This window comes from Lissotriton helveticus, chromosome 3_1 (genome assembly GCF_964261635.1).
Source record: "Lissotriton helveticus chromosome 3_1, aLisHel1.1, whole genome shotgun sequence".
NCBI classification, from domain to species: Eukaryota; Metazoa; Chordata; class Amphibia; order Caudata; family Salamandridae; genus Lissotriton; species Lissotriton helveticus.
In genome coordinates this window covers 906,762,645-906,781,253 of record NC_136061.1, presented here as the reverse complement: position 1 = coordinate 906,781,253, position 18,609 = coordinate 906,762,645, and positions in this window count along the sequence as shown.

The following is an 18,609-nucleotide window of genomic DNA, read 5'->3' as shown; positions in this document are numbered from 1 at the left end:
GCAAAGGGGGTCAATGAGTTGACGTTTGGCCTCTTTTATATATTCATTTCTTGGCCAAATAACCAGGTTGCCCCCTTTATCTGATTTCTTCACTACTATTTCGTGATTTTCCCCAAGTTTTTTTATTAATTTCACGTATTCTCTTTTCATATGTGTGACTTTCTTTTTCGTTTTGGAGTTGGTTTGTCTATATAATTTTTTGATGTCGTTGGTGACACAGTCGTGGAAGACGTCAATGGCATCTTTGGGCATCAATGGTACATATTTAGATTTACTTTTGAAAGGACTTAGTCCTGCTCCTTTTTGCAACACTGAGATCTTGCTCAAACGTGCTTGTGTAGAAGCATCCGGGTCAGCCTGAGAATCATAAGTGGAGGTATTCAAATCATTGGCATCTAAGAATGTATGTACATCCGAAGCTGATAAGACGCCGATGTTGTCATTACTAGATCCGTCTGCCAAATGGTTGGTATTAGGAGGTTCTTTGCCAGCTTTTAACGCAAAATGCTTTTTTAATTTCAGTTTCCTTATATACAAAAATAAATCAACTCTGGTCATTGCATAGTTAAAACTTTGAACAGAACAGAAATTAAGGCCCAGACATAATAATTGCTGTTCCGCCTTTGTTAATATGATAGTAGAGAGATTTATTATAGTATTATCATTCAGCGGCGCTTCGCCCATATTTTTTTCTTTTTGTTCTGTGTTTGGGCAGTGCTGTTGCCGCTTGCGGCGCCTTTCTTTTCTCCGTTTGTTCCTTTTTTGTTTGTTTGCAATGCCTGCTGCCTTGGCCTCAGAGTCTGTAATCTTTCCTCCACAATAAAATCCATTTCTTGCTGCAGGCTGAGTTTTGTTAGTCCAACCAAGTTTAAATCCGAATTTACTGAGGATGAGGAGGTCAGATTCTCACTGGAATCACTTCTGCCCGAACCTGTATCTGAATCCAAGCTGATTGTTTCCATTGATCCATCGTTAGTCGCATCAGTAGATAAACTTCCAGCATGTACATTGCTTCTATGCGTGGTGTTGTCTGAACTGGTGCTTGGTGTAGCGGTACTGGTGGCATCAGTGATAACTTTGTTTTTACTGAATGCTTGTCTCTTAGCTGAATCATATTTTCTAGAGAATGGGAAGATTTTACCATCACGATAATCATTTGCATCACGAGTGAATTTGATTGCTTTACGAGTTTTGATTTTTTCTTCATGTTTCTTTACTCGCTCACTCATAATGTCTGATAGTTTCTTTATCTCTTCCGCATCAGCATCAGTATAGGTCAATAGTTCAGTTTCAATGATTTTGATTTCATCCAGCAATCTTCTCCGATCTTTTGCCGCATATTTAATTAAGATGCAGACTAGGTTCATAGAAGCCGCCAAGTTGCTCTCCCCCCACTCTTGTAACATAGCCGGATCGGGTTTCTCAAAACTTGGGGCCAAAAGAATGCGCAGGCCGCGAGGAACGCGACCTACTTCCTCGTATTTGCTCAGTGATTTATGCTCCCACCACTTAGTGCATTCCATTTTTTGTAATTTTTCCAATTCCTTAAAAATCATTTTTAAATTTCTGGTTTGAGTATTCTGAGTAAATTCAGTGGGCGTTTTTGTATTGCTGCTTTCACTCGGCAAGCCGGTAAATACATCAACTGCATCTTCTTCTCGTAACCTGTCTAGTTTGTCAGACATGTTGTTTATCCTCAGTGCAAAATATTAACTTGAATACTAATTGCGCGATGCTTTCTTGATAGTTTTACGTATTTCAAGTCTCGCTAGCAATTATCTTGCTGATTTAACTTCCCCACCTGGAACAATGCTCCGTCACTCACCGAAAACAGAAACGGCAGGATCCGCTTGGTGTGCCGCGTCCGCCGACACGAGCCCCCACCGCAGTTCAACCACTCAAGTGTTCCGGTCTTGTTTCTCGCAATCCAGGGGGTAGCCGCCAAAATTCCCAAAGGGACGTTCGTAGCAAAAACAGATTTGAAGGCAGCTTCCACTTCACGGGGAAGGGGTCCGTTACAGAGACAAATCAACCTCCGTTATGCATACACCACGTGACTCCTCCTCGAATCTCTCGCGTCTCAGGCCCAGCACGGCCTCGTATGAAACGCCAGCAAACAAAGGGAGACGGACCACAATATTTCAGCATCAGCAGATTTATTTAGATGCACAGAGCAGCTACGCGTTTCTGGCAAGTTATGCCCTTGATCACGCCGCAACATGAATGCATGACCAAATGCTATTTTTAAATGCAAACTTACAAGGAAACACCCCTCACAGTGACGTAATGTGTCATGTGACATAATTTAACAGTGAAAAGAGAAAACATACTGCCACTGGTAATTCCATAGATCCCAAAAATATTTATGTATATATATATATATATATATATATATATATATATATATATATATATACATATATATATATATATATATTCACTGAAAAAACCATAGGTTATAGACCATATATAGTTAGGAATTAGCATTTACAAAACCTTGAAAATTCACTGAAAAAACCATAGGTTATAGACCATATATAGTTAGGAATTAGCATTTAAAAAACCTTATTTTACTCACACAAAACCATTGAAATTCCATATATAGTTAGTTGCACTAACTATATATCGCGCACCCGCAATCCACTGCTGATCATGTCACATATTACATCATTCATGACATGGTCAGTGACATCACTGATGACATCACTGATGACATCTCAAATGACATCACTGATGACATCACTGATGACAACATCCAGTGCCTATGTTTCTGTAAAGTTAAAATATGTCTTACATATTGAAGAATGAGTGGATGTATAAGTGTCTGGATGAATGATTTAGTAGGTGCATGCCTGACTGTATGAGTGAGTGATTAAATGTGTCTCACTGAGTGCATGGGTTAGTGACTAAACTGTCTTAATTTGTGTATCATTATGTCTGTTGTTCTGTAAACTGCTGCATGTGTTGATCAGTAGCTATATGAGTAACTATATGGGTTATTGATTGGTTGCCCAAGTATTTGTATGGGAGACTGAGTGTGTGTGTGGGTGGCTGGGAGGTGTATGACTCTGTGCATAGATGTGTGAGCAGTTGATTCACTAGATGTATGGGTTCAAAAGTGCATGTGGAAACAGCTGTATGGGCGGTTGACTGTGTGCATGAGTGTATTGGTGAGTGAATGGATATCTCAGTGCTGCATGTCAAAGTAAGTACATATGTAAAACACAGTACATGTGAGAGTTGACATATATAAATAACTGTGCATAAGAGCCAGTGAATGTGTGAGTGGCTGTATGGATCACTGTGAACTTGTATCAGGGATTGTATAATAGAGTAAATATGTGTTAGTATATGTTTGAATAAGTAAGGTGTGTATAACTGTATAGTTGAGGAAATGGAGGTGTGATTGATTCTTTGCATGACTGACTAGGTGTGTGAGTAACTCCATGGATGAGTGACAGTCTGTGAGTGTCTGTTTACACTGAGTGTATCTAAGGTTATATTAGAATCCGAAGAGGTTCATCGTATTATCACATGAATGATGTCATCAGTGATGTGATCAGTAATGTCAAATGAGATGTCATCAGTGATGTCATCAGTGATGTCATTTGAGATGTCATCAGTGATGTCATCAGTGATGTCACTGACCATGTCATGAATGATGTAATATGTGACATGATCAGCAGTGGATTGCGGGTGCGCGATATATAGTTAGTGCAACTAACTATATATGGAATTTCAATGGTTTTGTGTGAGTAAAATAAGATTTTTTAAATGCTAATTCCTAACTATATATGGTCTATAACCTATGGTTTTTTCAGTGAATTTTCAAGGTTTTGTAAATGCTAATTCCTAACTATATATGGTCTATAACCTATGGTTTTTTCAGTGAATTTCATTGGTTTTTTAATAGCAAATCTTTATAAAAATAATACATTTTAAATCTAATTTTATATTTTATAATTTTTTTATTTTTTTTTTAATATTATTTTTAGTGCGCTCCCGGGGCGCGGACAGGTGAACGCACGGGTAAGCGCAATCTTGCGGCGCGCCCCGGGGCGCGTACTAATGCGCGTCCCGGAAGCGCTATTGCCGAGAACGAAAACAACATCGTGACGTATCGCGTAGCCGCCACGCCTTGCGTCATAAGACACGTATCGCGTAGCCGCGAGATGCGTCTTATGACGCACCGCGTAAGCGCACCCGGAAGCGCATACGATCGCGCAACGTAAGCGCCCCGATGCGCTTACGATACACGCCCGGGGCGCGCCCCGGGGCGCGTAGCGTAAGCGCGTCAAACCATGTGACTTTAAAATAACACTTTTCATTGGTTCAGAACTTTTTATTTTCCAAATTGTGTGAAACCCACCCATTTCTCTCACTATTGCTTTGTACTTGGAGAGAGCAAGAGCTGTTGTGTCTACTCTATCTCCTACTTTTCTGATCTCCAGCAATGGCTGCAAGAGAGTCATCCAGCAGTGATTCAGAGGGATTTTTAGATGAGGACCCTCCTCAGCAAAAGAAAAAAACCCATTTCATCTGGAAATTTTACGAAATCCCAGAAGGACAGAAAAAAGTCAACGCTCCCAAAGTAACATGCAAAATATGTGGGAGTAGTTTATCCAGAGGCAATCCTCTGAAAAAATATAGTTTTGGGAATGCTAATTTGATCCGGCATGTGAAAAGAAGACACCCTAACAACTTTGCCAGGGAGAGTGTCAGAGAGCTGGCACGGAATGTACCCACAGATGGCGGCAGCACCTCCACTGGTGGAGCAACACCTTCGGGACCACCCCGTGGAAGAATGATCCCTAACATTCAGCCGGTGTTTGCGGGCATCAAATTTTTGTGCACAGAGTGTGACGAACTGCTCTGCTATGGGGAGCAGAGTGTTGAACTGATTGCCCTAAAGAAACAGCAACACCGCTGCTCTTCCAGTCCCTAAATTTTCAATTTTTTTTGCTCCTGTTGAGCAGTTTTGGAATCCTTATTTTTGTTTTTCCCTTGAAAAAAATCCAAAAAAAATATAAAATTGTTTTAAAAAGTCTATAAAAGTATAAAACAACAAAAACAAAAAAAAAATATATAAAACAACAAAATCAAAAAAAAGTTCTTTTCAGAACTACCTCCAATTTTTAAAAAGAAGCTTTATTTTTTTAAAAGTCTGTCATTTTTAATCTCCATGGTACGCTCCCCCGTACGCTCCCCGGTGCGCGTACCGGGCGCTCACCCCCGCGAAAATCGAATTTTTTTTAAAATTTTTTTTTCACCCGCGGGAGCCTTTTATGGCCCCCACATGAAACCTAGGGGGTCAGGGGGTGTGTACCCTGCCCCCTCTTGCTCATTTCCCCCTTTGATTTTTGCCACCTCTTGTGTCTCAATCCTACCGAGACACAAGATGGCGGCCGCTGCGGACTGTTTCGAATGTTTACAGACACCCGAGAACCAATCAGCTTGCCGTGCGCAAGTCGCGTGGCGCGCCTGGAGCGCTCCCCGGTACGCGTACCGGGGAGCGCTCCAGGCGCGGCTCTAGATATATATCTTTTTTTGAACGTTAATTTCTCAAAATCCACTGTAGCACATATATTGAGACCTACAAAAGGCACATCGGGCTACCAGTCCCTACAATTTTGCCAAGTTTCGTGCAAATCCATTCAGCCGTTCGGGCTAAAAGTGAGGCTAACCGCCCTATGGAAAAATCAATGTTAAAAACACGTTTTGGGACCCCCCTTTTTTCTCGGCCCCCCCTGGACGAACCCCCCCCAAATTTTCAGGGGCTGCTCAGAAACAAAATGTTCCATTTTCCTGAAAATTTCAGCCAATTCCGTCCACAAACGCCAAAGTTATTAGACATAGAATTTTCAAAAAACCCATAGGGAAAAAATCCTAACTATATATACCTACTGGCGACCGCCAGTAGGTAATATATATGTATATATATATATATATATATATATATATTTTACCTACTGGCGGTCGCCAGTAGGTAGTTATAGTTAGGATTGTTTTCCATAGGGAAATCGCAACATTCTATTGGTATTTAACCTGGGCACCGGTTAAGGAATCTGCCTGAAATTTTCCTTAACTTTGCCTCGCGGCTCTCCGCTCCTTCCCTGAAAGTTTGGGGGGGATTCGTCAAGTGGGGGCCGAGATAAAAGGGGGGTCCCAAAACGTGTTTTCCCCATGTTAATTTTCATAGGGCGGTTGGACTCACTTTTAGCCCGAACGGCTGAATGGATTCCCACGAAACTTGGCAAAATTGTAGGGACTGGTAGCCCGATTTGCCTTTGCTATGTTTCAAGATATGTGCTCCAGTGGATTTTGAGTAATTTAGGTTAAAAAAAATATATCTATCTATAGCCGCGCCCTGGTACGCGCACCGGGGAGCGCTCCGGGCGCGCCACGCGACTTGCGCATGGAAAGCTGATTGACTCTCGGGTGTCTGTCAACATTCCAAACAGTCTGGAGCGGTCGCCTTCTTGTGTCTCGGTATGATCGAGACACAAGAGGTGACAAAAACCAAGGGGGAAATAACCAAAAGGGGGCAGGGTAGACCCCCCTGACCCACTAGGTTTGATGTGGGGGCCATAAAAGGGTCCCGCGGGTGGAAATTCTTTTTTAAATTTTTTCCATTTTCGCGGGGGTGGGCCCGGTACGCGCACCGGGGAGCATACCAGGGAGCGTACGTTGGTGAAAAATAGTGAAAATAGTAGTGTAAAAAAATCATTTTGAGTGATTAGAGGTAGGGTAGCTCTGAAAAGAGCTTTTGGGTTCTGTGGCTGTTTTAGGTACCTACAAGTACGTCCCATACACACCCACACGCACACAACCCCACACCCCCACAGCCACACACTCCCCACACATACCTCACACACGCACACCTCCACCCACACCCAAACACCCCACACCCCCACACCGACATCTTACACATCCACACCCACACCCACACACCCCACACACCCACACACACACCTCACCCTCCAACACACACACACACTCGCACACACAGATACCTCACAGACACACCCCACACATCCCACACACACACCTCCCTCCCACCCCCCACACACACACACACCTCACAGACACACCCACACATCCCACACATACACACACATCCTACACACATACCCCCCACACCCACACACCTCCCACACACACCTCACATACCCACACCTCCACCTACACTCAAACACCCCACACACCCACACCCACACACACACCTTACACACCTACAACCCCACCCACACCCACATACCCCCCACACCTACACACACCTATACACCTCACCCCCCCAGACACACACACACACCTCACAGACACACCCCACCATCCCCCACACACACCTCCCCCCACACATGGGGAAAACTCAGTGAAACAGTAAAATAATAATTTAAAGTGCTTAGAGGTAGGGTAGCTCTGAATAGAGTTGTTGTGTTGTGTGGGTGATTTAAGTATCAACATGTAGGTACCAATGCAGAGTCTTAAATTCAATGTACACCTTCATTAAGAATCTCCTCATATGTAATCTCGAAGGAAACATTGATGTTTTCTTGCTCCCCTTCCATTTTTTTTGCTGTAAATTGCATAACAAATAACTATATCAGTAGAGTTAGGGCACTGTTGGGTTTAAGTTCAGAAAGGTAGTTCTGATTTTTTAACAGTGAAGTTAACTTTGGGCAGTGTATGGTAACAGGCAGGAGGTAGAAATATAAAAAAGTGCCTGTGAAGAAGCGTAAGTAAATTCCTAATTATAGCAGAGAAGCCTAAGTCAATCCATAAATATAACAGAGAAGCCTATCTCTATGTATAACTATAGCAGAGGGACAGTAAATAACTATCAGAAAACGTTTTTACAAATTAACTTAAAGTGCCCCTTACAAATTATCAACTTACTTTACAGAGAGGTGAAGAAGACAAAATGTGAAAATCCTTTCAAGATGTACCTCAGGTAGTTGTAGTCAAAATGGCCGTGTTTCCCTCTCATTTTTCATTTATATTCATGAACATAACCAATCAAATGTCAGGAAAAAAAGTAGAAAATGAAAGTAACATTTTAATTGGTTGTAAATTCTAACACTTCAGATGTGTTTTTGTCATTTAATTTACCTCAGGATATTTAGACAATGCTACAGCTGAAATGGCTCAATGGAATTCCACCAAATTTGGGAAAATGTTAGGGATTGGTATGTAGTACGGCCTATTCTATATTTGGTGAAAGTGTCTCCAGTGGTTTTTATGTAAATTAACTTTTAAAAAATGTTGGGAGCGCTTCCCGGTGCGCGCCCCGGTACGCGTACCGGCAGCGCTACTGGAGTCCTCCATCTTGTGTTTCGGTAGATTTGAGACCCAAGATGGAGGACAAACAACGCTGGGAATGGGTAAAAGGGGGCACGGTAGACACTCCCTGACCCCCTAGGTTTTCTGAGGGGGGCTTAGGAGGCCCATATAGGCCCCAAAAAAACAATTATTTTTTTAATTTTCGCGATGGGAGCGCCCGATACGCGCACCGGGAAGCGTACCGGGGAGCGTACTTTGGTGAAAAACAGTGAAAAAAGTTAGAGTAAAATAATCATTTTGAGTGATCAGAGGTAGGGTAGCTCTGAAAAGAGCTTTTGGGTTCTGTGGCTGATTTAGGTACCTACAAGTAGGTTCCAATGCACAGTCTTATATTCAGGAGGAATATTCTACTCCCCTCATCTGATAAGTGCACACCATCTCCTCTGTAGATATCTTGCATGTTGTAACGCAAGTTGTTGTTGTATATTGAACCCATTCCATAGTCTCTCATGTAAGCAGAAACAGATGTATTCACATGTTTCCGTGCTTTCTCAAATTGTGGACAAAATTGGTTGGACCACTTCCATTTCTGTCTTTGGCATATATTGGAATATACCAAGGCAGTTTCAGGAAAAAGTGCCATCAATTGCTCAAAGGTGTCCTTTAAAAGCATTTCCAGACCTACCCCAGTCAAAGTGCCTAAGTCATTTCCACCACAGTGCAGAATTATGAGGTTAGGGTGTGGCAGATGCAAAAAGGTCTTCACCAATGGTATCAATTGATGACATCTCAATCCTCTTTGGCCAATCCATTTTATGTCTACATTTGGTAAGTCAAGGATGTGAAAATTTCTGGTAGCTGCATACCTTTGAGCCCAGTGGATGTAGCTATGTTCAATAGTCCAGACAGAATACATGGTAAGAGGAGGTTCTGGTGCAGTCAGATGAAGTGTGGGAATGAAATGGCAGTTGGAATAGTATGAGTTTGCAAAAAAAACTGTGGAGTTTCAGTGCTCTTCAATCACAAGCAATGATTGGTGGATTCAGATAGTTGAAAACTGGAAGTTAGGGTGCATGGTTCTGTTCTGTGAAAGAAGCAATTTGAATGGTTAAGAAAAAGTCATTTAAAGAAAGATTGCAGCGGATAAGCTGGTGTATTGAGAGGTCAAACATCCTTGCTTAGTTCATTTGCAACACTGTAGAATAAACTTTTAACCCTGAGAGCTCAGTGAGGAGGGAGTTGCTATGGTAACAGGTAGAAAAGGCTGAGGGGGGAAGGGTGTTGGTTTGAAAATAGAGAGGGAAGAGTTTTGATTGGTTACCATGTGCAATATGTGTGTAGAATTAGAGGTTCTCTGTGCCATTCATGGTTGCAGTGCCTGGAGTACATACCTTTTGCTCTGCTAAAGAAATATTGGTGTGTGTGTCTGACACTGTTCTCAATCTCCTAAAGCATTTGTAAAGGTGAGCAATGATTCATTTAATATACATAGAGACTTGTATACTCTATGGAGAAGATTTGGAAGCAAATTGTGGTTTTTTAATGTTGCTTTGTGTCATGCTTTTTGATAATGCTTGGTAAAAAGTTTTTACTGCATAGAGGAATTGTATTTTGTAAAATTGTGCAGTTTCAGTAGTGACATGGAATGCTTGTACATAGGTGCTGTGCTGTGTTTCTTAAATGTGATGTCAAAAACGATTTTGGGGAAAATGAATGGCTTTTACATTTTTGAGTAGGAATAAATAGTGTCTGCATGCTTAAAGAAATACATTTGACCTTTTCACAATGATGTTACCTGTGTTAACTCAGTATAGGAAGCACATTGAGTTTCTTTGCATAGAGGAATTGTATTTTGTAAAATTGTGAAGTTTCAGTAGTGACATGGAATGCTTGTTGATAGGACCTGTGCTGTGTTTCTTAAATGTGATGTCAAAAACGATTTAGGGGAAAATGAATGGCTTTTACATTTTTGAGAAGGAATAAAGAGTGTCTGCATGCTTAAAGAAATACATTTGCCCCTTTCACAATGATGTCACCTGTGTTACCTCAGATTAAGAAGTAGATTGTGCAGATGAGGTGAGGCATGTCCAGAGGTACAGAGGTGAGCCCTTTGTTCAAGACTGTAGTGGGAGAGAGGGCTTTCCTGGGGAGCATAGGTGGTGAGGCTTGTGTCTAAGAGTGCAGTGGACTAGGCTTCATGAAGTCTATCCCCGACTGCACTCTTAGACACAGGTGTCAATTTGACTCTTTACAATGATGTTACCTGTGTTAACTCAGTGTAGGAAGCACATTGAGTTTGTTTGCATAAATGAATTGTATTTTGTAAAATAGTGAGAATTCAGTAATGACATGGAATGCTTGTACATAGGACCTGTGCTGTGTTTCTTAAATGTGAAGTCAAAAACGATTTTGGGGAAAAAGAATGGCTTTTACATTTTTGAGATGGAATAAATAGTGTTTGCATGCTGAAAGAAATACATTTGACCTTTTCAGAATGATGTTACCTGTGTTAACTCAGTGTAGGAAGCACATTGAGTTTCGTTGCATAGAGGAAATGTATTTTGTAAAATTGTGAAGTTTTAGTTGTGACATGGAATGCTTGTACATAGGTGCTGTGCTGTGTTTCTTAAATGTGATGTCAAAAACGATTTTGGGGAAAATGAATGGCTTTTAGATTTTTGAGAAGGAATAAATAGTGTCTGCATGAATAAATGAATATATTTCAACCTTTCACAATAATGTCACCTCAGATTAGGAAGTAGATTGTGCAGATGAGGTGAGGCATGTCCAGAGGGACAGAGGAGGTGAGGTCTGTGTTCAAGGCTGCAGTCAAAGTGCCTAAGTCATTTCCACCACAGTGCAGAATTATGAGGTTAGGGTGTGGCAGATGCAAAAAGGTCTTCACCAATGGTATCAATTGATGACATCTCAATCCTCTTTGGCCAATCCATTTTATGTCTACATTTGGTAAGTCAAGGATGTGAAAATTTCTGGTAGCTGCATACCTTTGAGCCCAGTGGATGTAGCTATGTTCAATAGTCCAGACAGAATACATGGTAAGAGGAGGTTCTGGTGCAGTCAGATGAAGTGTGGGAATGAAATGGCAGTTGGAATAGTATGAGTTTGCAAAAAAAACTGTGGAGTTTCAGTGCTCTTCAATCACAAGCAATGATTGGTGGATTCAGATAGTTGAAAACTGGAAGTTAGGGTGCATGGTTCTGTTCTGTGAAAGAAGCAATTTGAATGGTTAAGAAAAAGTCATTTAAAGAAAGATTGCAGCGGATAAGCTGGTGTATTGAGAGGTCAAACATCCTTGCTTAGTTCATTTGCAACACTGTAGAATAAACTTTTAACCCTGAGAGCTCAGTGAGGAGGGAGTTGCTATGGTAACAGGTAGAAAAGGCTGAGGGGGGAAGGGTGTTGGTTTGAAAATAGAGAGGGAAGAGTTTTGATTGGTTACCATGTGCAATATGTGTGTAGAATTAGAGGTTCTCTGTGCCATTCATGGTTGCAGTGCCTGGAGTACATACCTTTTGCTCTGCTAAAGAAATATTGGTGTGTGTGTCTGACACTGTTCTCAATCTCCTAAAGCATTTGTAAAGGTGAGCAATGATTCATTTAATATACATAGAGACTTGTATACTCTATGGAGAAGATTTGGAAGCAAATTGTGGTTTTTTAATGTTGCTTTGTGTCATGCTTTTTGATAATGCTTGGTAAAAAGTTTTTACTGCATAGAGGAATTGTATTTTGTAAAATTGTGCAGTTTCAGTAGTGACATGGAATGCTTGTACATAGGTGCTGTGCTGTGTTTCTTAAATGTGATGTCAAAAACGATTTTGGGGAAAATTAATGGCTTTTACATTTTTGAGTAGGAATAAATAGTGTCTGCATGCTTAAAGAAATACATTTGACCTTTTCACAATGATGTTACCTGTGTTAACTCAGTATAGGAAGCACATTGAGTTTCTTTGCATAGAGGAATTGTATTTTGTAAAATTGTGAAGTTTCAGTAGTGACATGGAATGCTTGTTGATAGGACCTGTGCTGTGTTTCTTAAATGTGATGTCAAAAACGATTTAGGGGAAAATGAATGGCTTTTAAATGTTTGAGAAGGAATAAAGAGTGTCTGCATGCTTAAAGAAATACATTTGCCCCTTTCACAATGATGTCACCTGTGTTACCTCAGATTAAGAAGTAGATTGTGCAGATGAGGTGAGGCATGTCCAGAGGTACAGAGGTGAGCCCTTTGTTCAAGACTGTAGTGGGAGAGAGGGCTTTCCTGGGGAGCATAGGTGGTGAGGCTTGTGTCTAAGAGTGCAGTGGACTAGGCTTCATGAAGTCTATCCCCGACTGCACTCTTAGACACAGGTGTCAATTTGACTCTTTACAATGATGTTACCTGTGTTAACTCAGTGTAGGAAGCACATTGAGTTTGTTTGCATAAATGAATTGTATTTTGTAAAATAGTGAGGGTTCAGTAATGACATGGAATGCTTGTACATAGGACCTGTGCTGTGTTTCTTAAATGTGAAGTCAAAAACGATTTTGGGGAAAAAGAATGGCTTTTACATTTTTGAGATGGAATAAATAGTGTTTGCATGCTGAAAGAAATACATTTGACCTTTTCAGAATGATGTTACCTGTGTTAACTCAGTGTAGGAAGCACATTGAGTTTCGTTGCATAGAGGAAATGTATTTTGTAAAATTGTGAAGTTTTAGTTGTGACATGGAATGCTTGTACATAGGTGCTGTGCTGTGTTTCTTAAATGTGATGTCAAAAACGATTTTGGGGAAAATGAATGGCTTTTAGATTTTTGAGAAGGAATAAATAGTGTCTGCATGAATAAATGAATATATTTCAACCTTTCACAATAATGTCACCTCAGATTAGGAAGTAGATTGTGCAGATGAGGTGAGGCATGTCCAGAGGGACAGAGGAGGTGAGGTCTGTGTTCAAGGCTGTAGTGGGAGAGAGGCCTTTTCTGGAGAGCGTAGGTGGGGAGGCCTGTGTCTAAGAGTGCAGTGGACTAGGCTTTATGAAGCCTGTCCCCCACTGCACTCCTAGACACAGGTCTCACCTTTTTTTGTACCCGTGGACAGACCTCTCTTCCACTACACTCTTCAATACAGGCCTCACCTCTTCTGCACCCCTAGACAATCCTCACCTAATCTGCAACCCTGAATAGACTTTAACTAATCTGTATCCTTAGACAGGCCTCAGCTTATTTACACCCTTGGACATGCGTCACCTCATCTGCACCCAGTTACCATCAATTATACTCAATACATTGAGGCCTGTCCAGAGGACACAGATGAGGTAAGGCTTGTCCAAGGGTGAGAGGAGGTCAGTCCTCTCCGCTGTACTCATGGACACTGAATGCTTATACATAGGACCTGCAGTGTGCGTCTAAAATGTTATTTAATAAAACGATTTTGGTGCAAATGAATGAGTTTTAGATTTTTAAGAAGGCATAAATAGTGTCTGCATGATTAAATACATATATTTCATCCTTTCACAATAATGTCACCTTTCTTACTTCAGATTAGGAAGTAGATTGTGCAGATGAGGTGAGGCATGTCCAGAGGGACAAAGGAGGTGAGGCCTATGTTCAAGACTGTAGTGGGAGAGAGGCATTTCCTGGGAAGCATAGGTGGTGAAGCCTGTGTGTAAGAGTGCAGTGGACTAGGCTTCATGAAGCCTATCCCCTACTGCACTCTTAGACACAGGTCTCATCTTCTTTGTACCTGTGGACAGAGCTCTTTTCCACTACACTCTTCAATACAGGCCTCACCTCTTCTGCACCCCTGGAGAATCCTCACATGATCTGTAACCCTGAATAGACCGTTTGCTTTTTGTCATTGCTTTGTTGTTTGGTAATAGTGGTCTATAATGTGTTATTTTTTTCTTTAACACAGATTGAAATCAAGATTTCAAGAGTAAGGAAAGATGCCCTCAAGGCAAAGGAAAAGAAAACATGATAACCGCAAAAAAACAAAAACAGCAACGGAATTACAGCACTCTTCCACAACAAATACTTCAAAAAACAGGAACAAAGCTACTGGTAAGACAACTAAGTCTTTATTACGGAACATATGTAGATACAAAAAAAATGTTGGACAGCATGTAGAAAAAGAGAATGAGAGAGTAAATTTGAAAAGGAAGGAGAGACCCTCAAAAATCTTACAACTGGAGCAGGAGAGAATAATATGTATAGGAATAGAAGGCAGAATCAGTTTAGAGACATTCGTAAACGAATGTTTCGCAATAGGGTGGTTTTAAATTTGTTAAAAAACATTAGGAAAGGAAAACAGAGAGCTGCTTTTTATAAGAAAAAGAAAAGTGTAGAGAAGATTGTTGATCAGGCTTTTGAAGTTAAGAAAAAATTATTTATTTTAATAATCAATAGAATTAGGACACTTAACAAGACAATTGATGTTTTCAAATCAAACAGTAGATGGAAAAGAGTAATTAATCGGACTAAGTTTTGTAAAGTTTTTTCAGGAGAATGGATGCACAGTTCAAGTTGTGAGCCATTTTTTAATGAGGAGAGTTTCTTCCAGGAGAATGATTTAGTGCATGCAGTTGACACCAGTGGTCGAGCTTATGAGGTGAAAGACGGTTGTCCGATTGAAAAAGATAAACTTGTGCCTAGAGAACGAGAAGAGGTGTTAACTGATGAAGTTTTAGGGAGACGTACTAAGGGTCCAGTGTACACTTGGAAGTGTAGTGGTATTTGTAGTGTGCGACAGGAATCAATTGATTTGTTTTGTAATTTCTTACGTACATATAGTAAGAAAAGTCTAAAGCAGAAAGTGAAGTTGTTGCAAGACTTAGATCCTTGCAGAGTGAGAGAAAACACAGGTTTGGGCATTCACTGGCTTGTCTTTCTAGAAAAGTCTGTCAGAGTGTTTTTCATCATTTTAGGATGTTAGCAGTGCATCATACCAAAATGAGGAAATTAGTGAGAATGTTGTATTATGCAAAAAGTCCAGCACTTAAGCTTAAACAATTAAACAGTGCTCTTTTGCATGGAACTGAATTAGATGTGAAGAAGATTTGTGAAGAAAATGAGATTTGTTATTTTGGTGAAAAAGAGGACAGTGTAGAAATTGACACAGCAATTCAAGCTAATGTGGAAGACAATGTACAGATTTCAAGTACAGAAAAGTTTGACCAGGAAATTACCAGGTTTAAGGTGAAATCAAGTGAAAGGCCGAATTGTACTTGTGTGTGTTGTCGACGAAGTCATTATAAGCATCAATCTAGATTAGTTGATTTATACGTAAAAAGTGAAAAGATAAATAATTATGAGTGGAAGGATTTTGCAACTTATTTGTGGGTGGAGAATTGTTTTGATTTGAGTTCTGATCAGCGTATTTGTAAATATTGTTATGATAAATTAAATCAAAACAGAATGCCTGCTAGAGCTGTTCATAATAATCTGCAGTTGGTAGACATTCCCCGTGAATTGATGGATTTAAATACATATGAGTCTATTTTGTTCAATGTGTCCATCCTTTTCAGGCAATTGTTCGCATGGAGCCTAAGATAGGGAAATTGCCTCCTACAGATTTGCAGAGAGGATTAAAGGGAAGAGTTGTTTATTTGCCTCTAGATGTCAAAAAAAATATTGATACAATTGATATAGAAAAAGTAGAAGAGGGACCTTTAGTTATTCTAGTTAATGGGGTTCCGACAAAGAGTAAGAAAATCTGGCAAGATTTAGTGGATGTTAGGAAAGTCAAAAAGGCAACGTTGTATTTAGTCAAAAACAATGAGTATTACAAAGATGTATGTGTTGCAGCAGAGGGAACAGCTGCAGATGAAGACAGTGATTGTTCAGGCGGCCAAATTGAAAAAGTTGATGTGTCTAGAAGTGAAGAAATATATGAACATTATACTGTTCATCCTTTGCATTCCAAAGAAGTAATGGAGAATGCAATTGAATTGTTTCAAATGAAAGCAGCAAAAGGAAGTCCCATTAGTGTATGGGAAAAAAGTTTGGAAGCTCGTTGTTTTCCACAGCTATTTCCAACAGGTCGAGGTGGACGATATGACGATCGACCACTTCAAATTCCTGCATCTGAATATCGAACTGTAAGGTTATATGCTGAAGATCCAAGGTTTCATCAATGCATTCCCTATTTGTTTCATTTACTGTATGAAAGTGACTTGTCTGGGCTTTCTTATGCAGTAAACCATATACTGAAAAGTGGAGCACGTCTGCAAAATGTTTCGGCGAGGGACTTTATGGAGAAAGTGAATCTGCAAGATAATATTTTGGAATCTCATCTAATCAATCTCATGGCATGTCAGCGTGGTACAAACGAGTATTGGTACCGTCGTCATGGGGAATTGAAATGTATGCTAAGAAACTTAGGAACTCCTACATGGTTCCTCACTCTTAGCTGTGCCGAGTATGCATGGGACGACTTACTTCAATTTCTACGAGAGGCAAATGCAAATATACAAAATATAGAATTCAAAACACCTGGAGAACTGTGTTCTTTGGATCCAGTGAATGTATGCAGATATTTTAATCATAGATTTGAAGCTATGATGTCTTTTATTACCAACAAAAAAAATCCTCCCCTTGGAGAGGTTTTGGATTTCTTTTGGAGAAAGCAGTATCAAGCGAGAGGTGCTCCTCATATACATATGTTGTTGTGGATTACAGATGCACCCAAATTTGGAACAGATTCGGATGAGACAGTGATGAGCTTCATTGAAGAGTATTCAACATGTGCTGTTCCGAAAACTACCGAAGAAAACAGTTTAAGGCAACAAGTTTTACGTTTTCAATCCCATCGCTGTGGAAAGTACTGTCGTCGAAAATTCAGAAACAAGGACAAGTTCTACACAAAATGTCGTTTCGGATTTCCACGACCAGTGATTTCTAAAGGAAGAGTAAATAATTTGATGTCTTCTCTACGACATACTGTGACGAGGAAATCACCCAAAAATACATACAATTTAAAAAGAAACGAAGAGTCCAAGTACATCAACGACTACAACCCAGTGATTTTGTCCATGTGGAATGCTAACATGGATATTCAATTCGTTGCTGACAACTCTATTGCTGTGGCTCGATATGTGATGTCTTACATCACAAAAAAAGAAAAGTCAGAACTGAAGGAAATGTGGGAGGACATTTCACATGAAAAGAGTCTAAGCAAGAAATTATACAGTTGAAGTCTGAAGATGTTGTCGTATCGAGAAATTGGAGCATAGGAATGTTCTGATCGATTGTCATCAGCAAGTCTCTATGTCAAATCTAGAACCATCATTTGGATAAGTCTAGGTCTTGCTGCAACACGAAACCGAGTTTTGAAATCTGTACAAGAGATAGAGTATTTGGCGGAGAAAGAACCAGAAAGTACAGATATTTTTAAGACAAACATGTTGGATACATACTATCCAAATAGAAGTCCTCACCTTGAGAACGCTTGTCTCTATGAAGTTCTTCAAAGCTATATTTATAAGAGGAACATCAGAGAAGATATCAATAACGGAATATATGCTGTCATTGGATGTGAAGGATGTCTAGTGAAACAGAGAAAAGGTCATTTGATTAATCATCGAAAATTGAGTTGTGAAAATCCAGACAAAAGAGAATTTTACTATTTGGCTCTTTTGCAACTCTTTAAACCATGGCGTACAGAAGAGGAACTACTTGGAGATTTTCTCTGTTATGAAGACTCTTTTAATGCAACGAAGGATACCATGGAATGTCCTGTTTTTCCAAATTATCTGCAAATGTTGAATGAAGAAATAGAGCAAGAAGCAGCAATTGTTGCAGAGATTGCGAGAGACAGTTCTCAAGACAGTCAGAGTTCCGCTTCATTGAGTCAGGATCCACTAGGAGGACCAATTATCCAAAATGAAGCTGCCACTGCCATGGATGAGGTGGAAAGAGCTATGGAGCAAGCTCAAGAGGATGTAATTAATTTAGAAGATTTGGTGAAACAATTAAACCTTGAGCAGAAACAGATATATGACGAAGTCACAGAACAGGTTGAACATGGATTGAGTCATGAGAAGAAAGAGTGCTCATGTACATCATTTAAGCCTGTACGACTGTACGTGAGTGGAGAAGCGGGAACTGGAAAAAGTTTTCTGATTAAAGCAATTGCAACTTATCTGCAGAAAAGGACTGAATCACCGCTGTCTTGTGTTATTACCGCTCCAACTGGGCTGGCAGCACATAATATTAAAGGGATTACTTTACATCGTTTACTGATGCTGCCAGTGGAGCATGATAACAAATTGCAATACCACAAGCTATCTGGAGATGCGTGTTCTGAAGTTTCCAGAGTCCTGAAGAA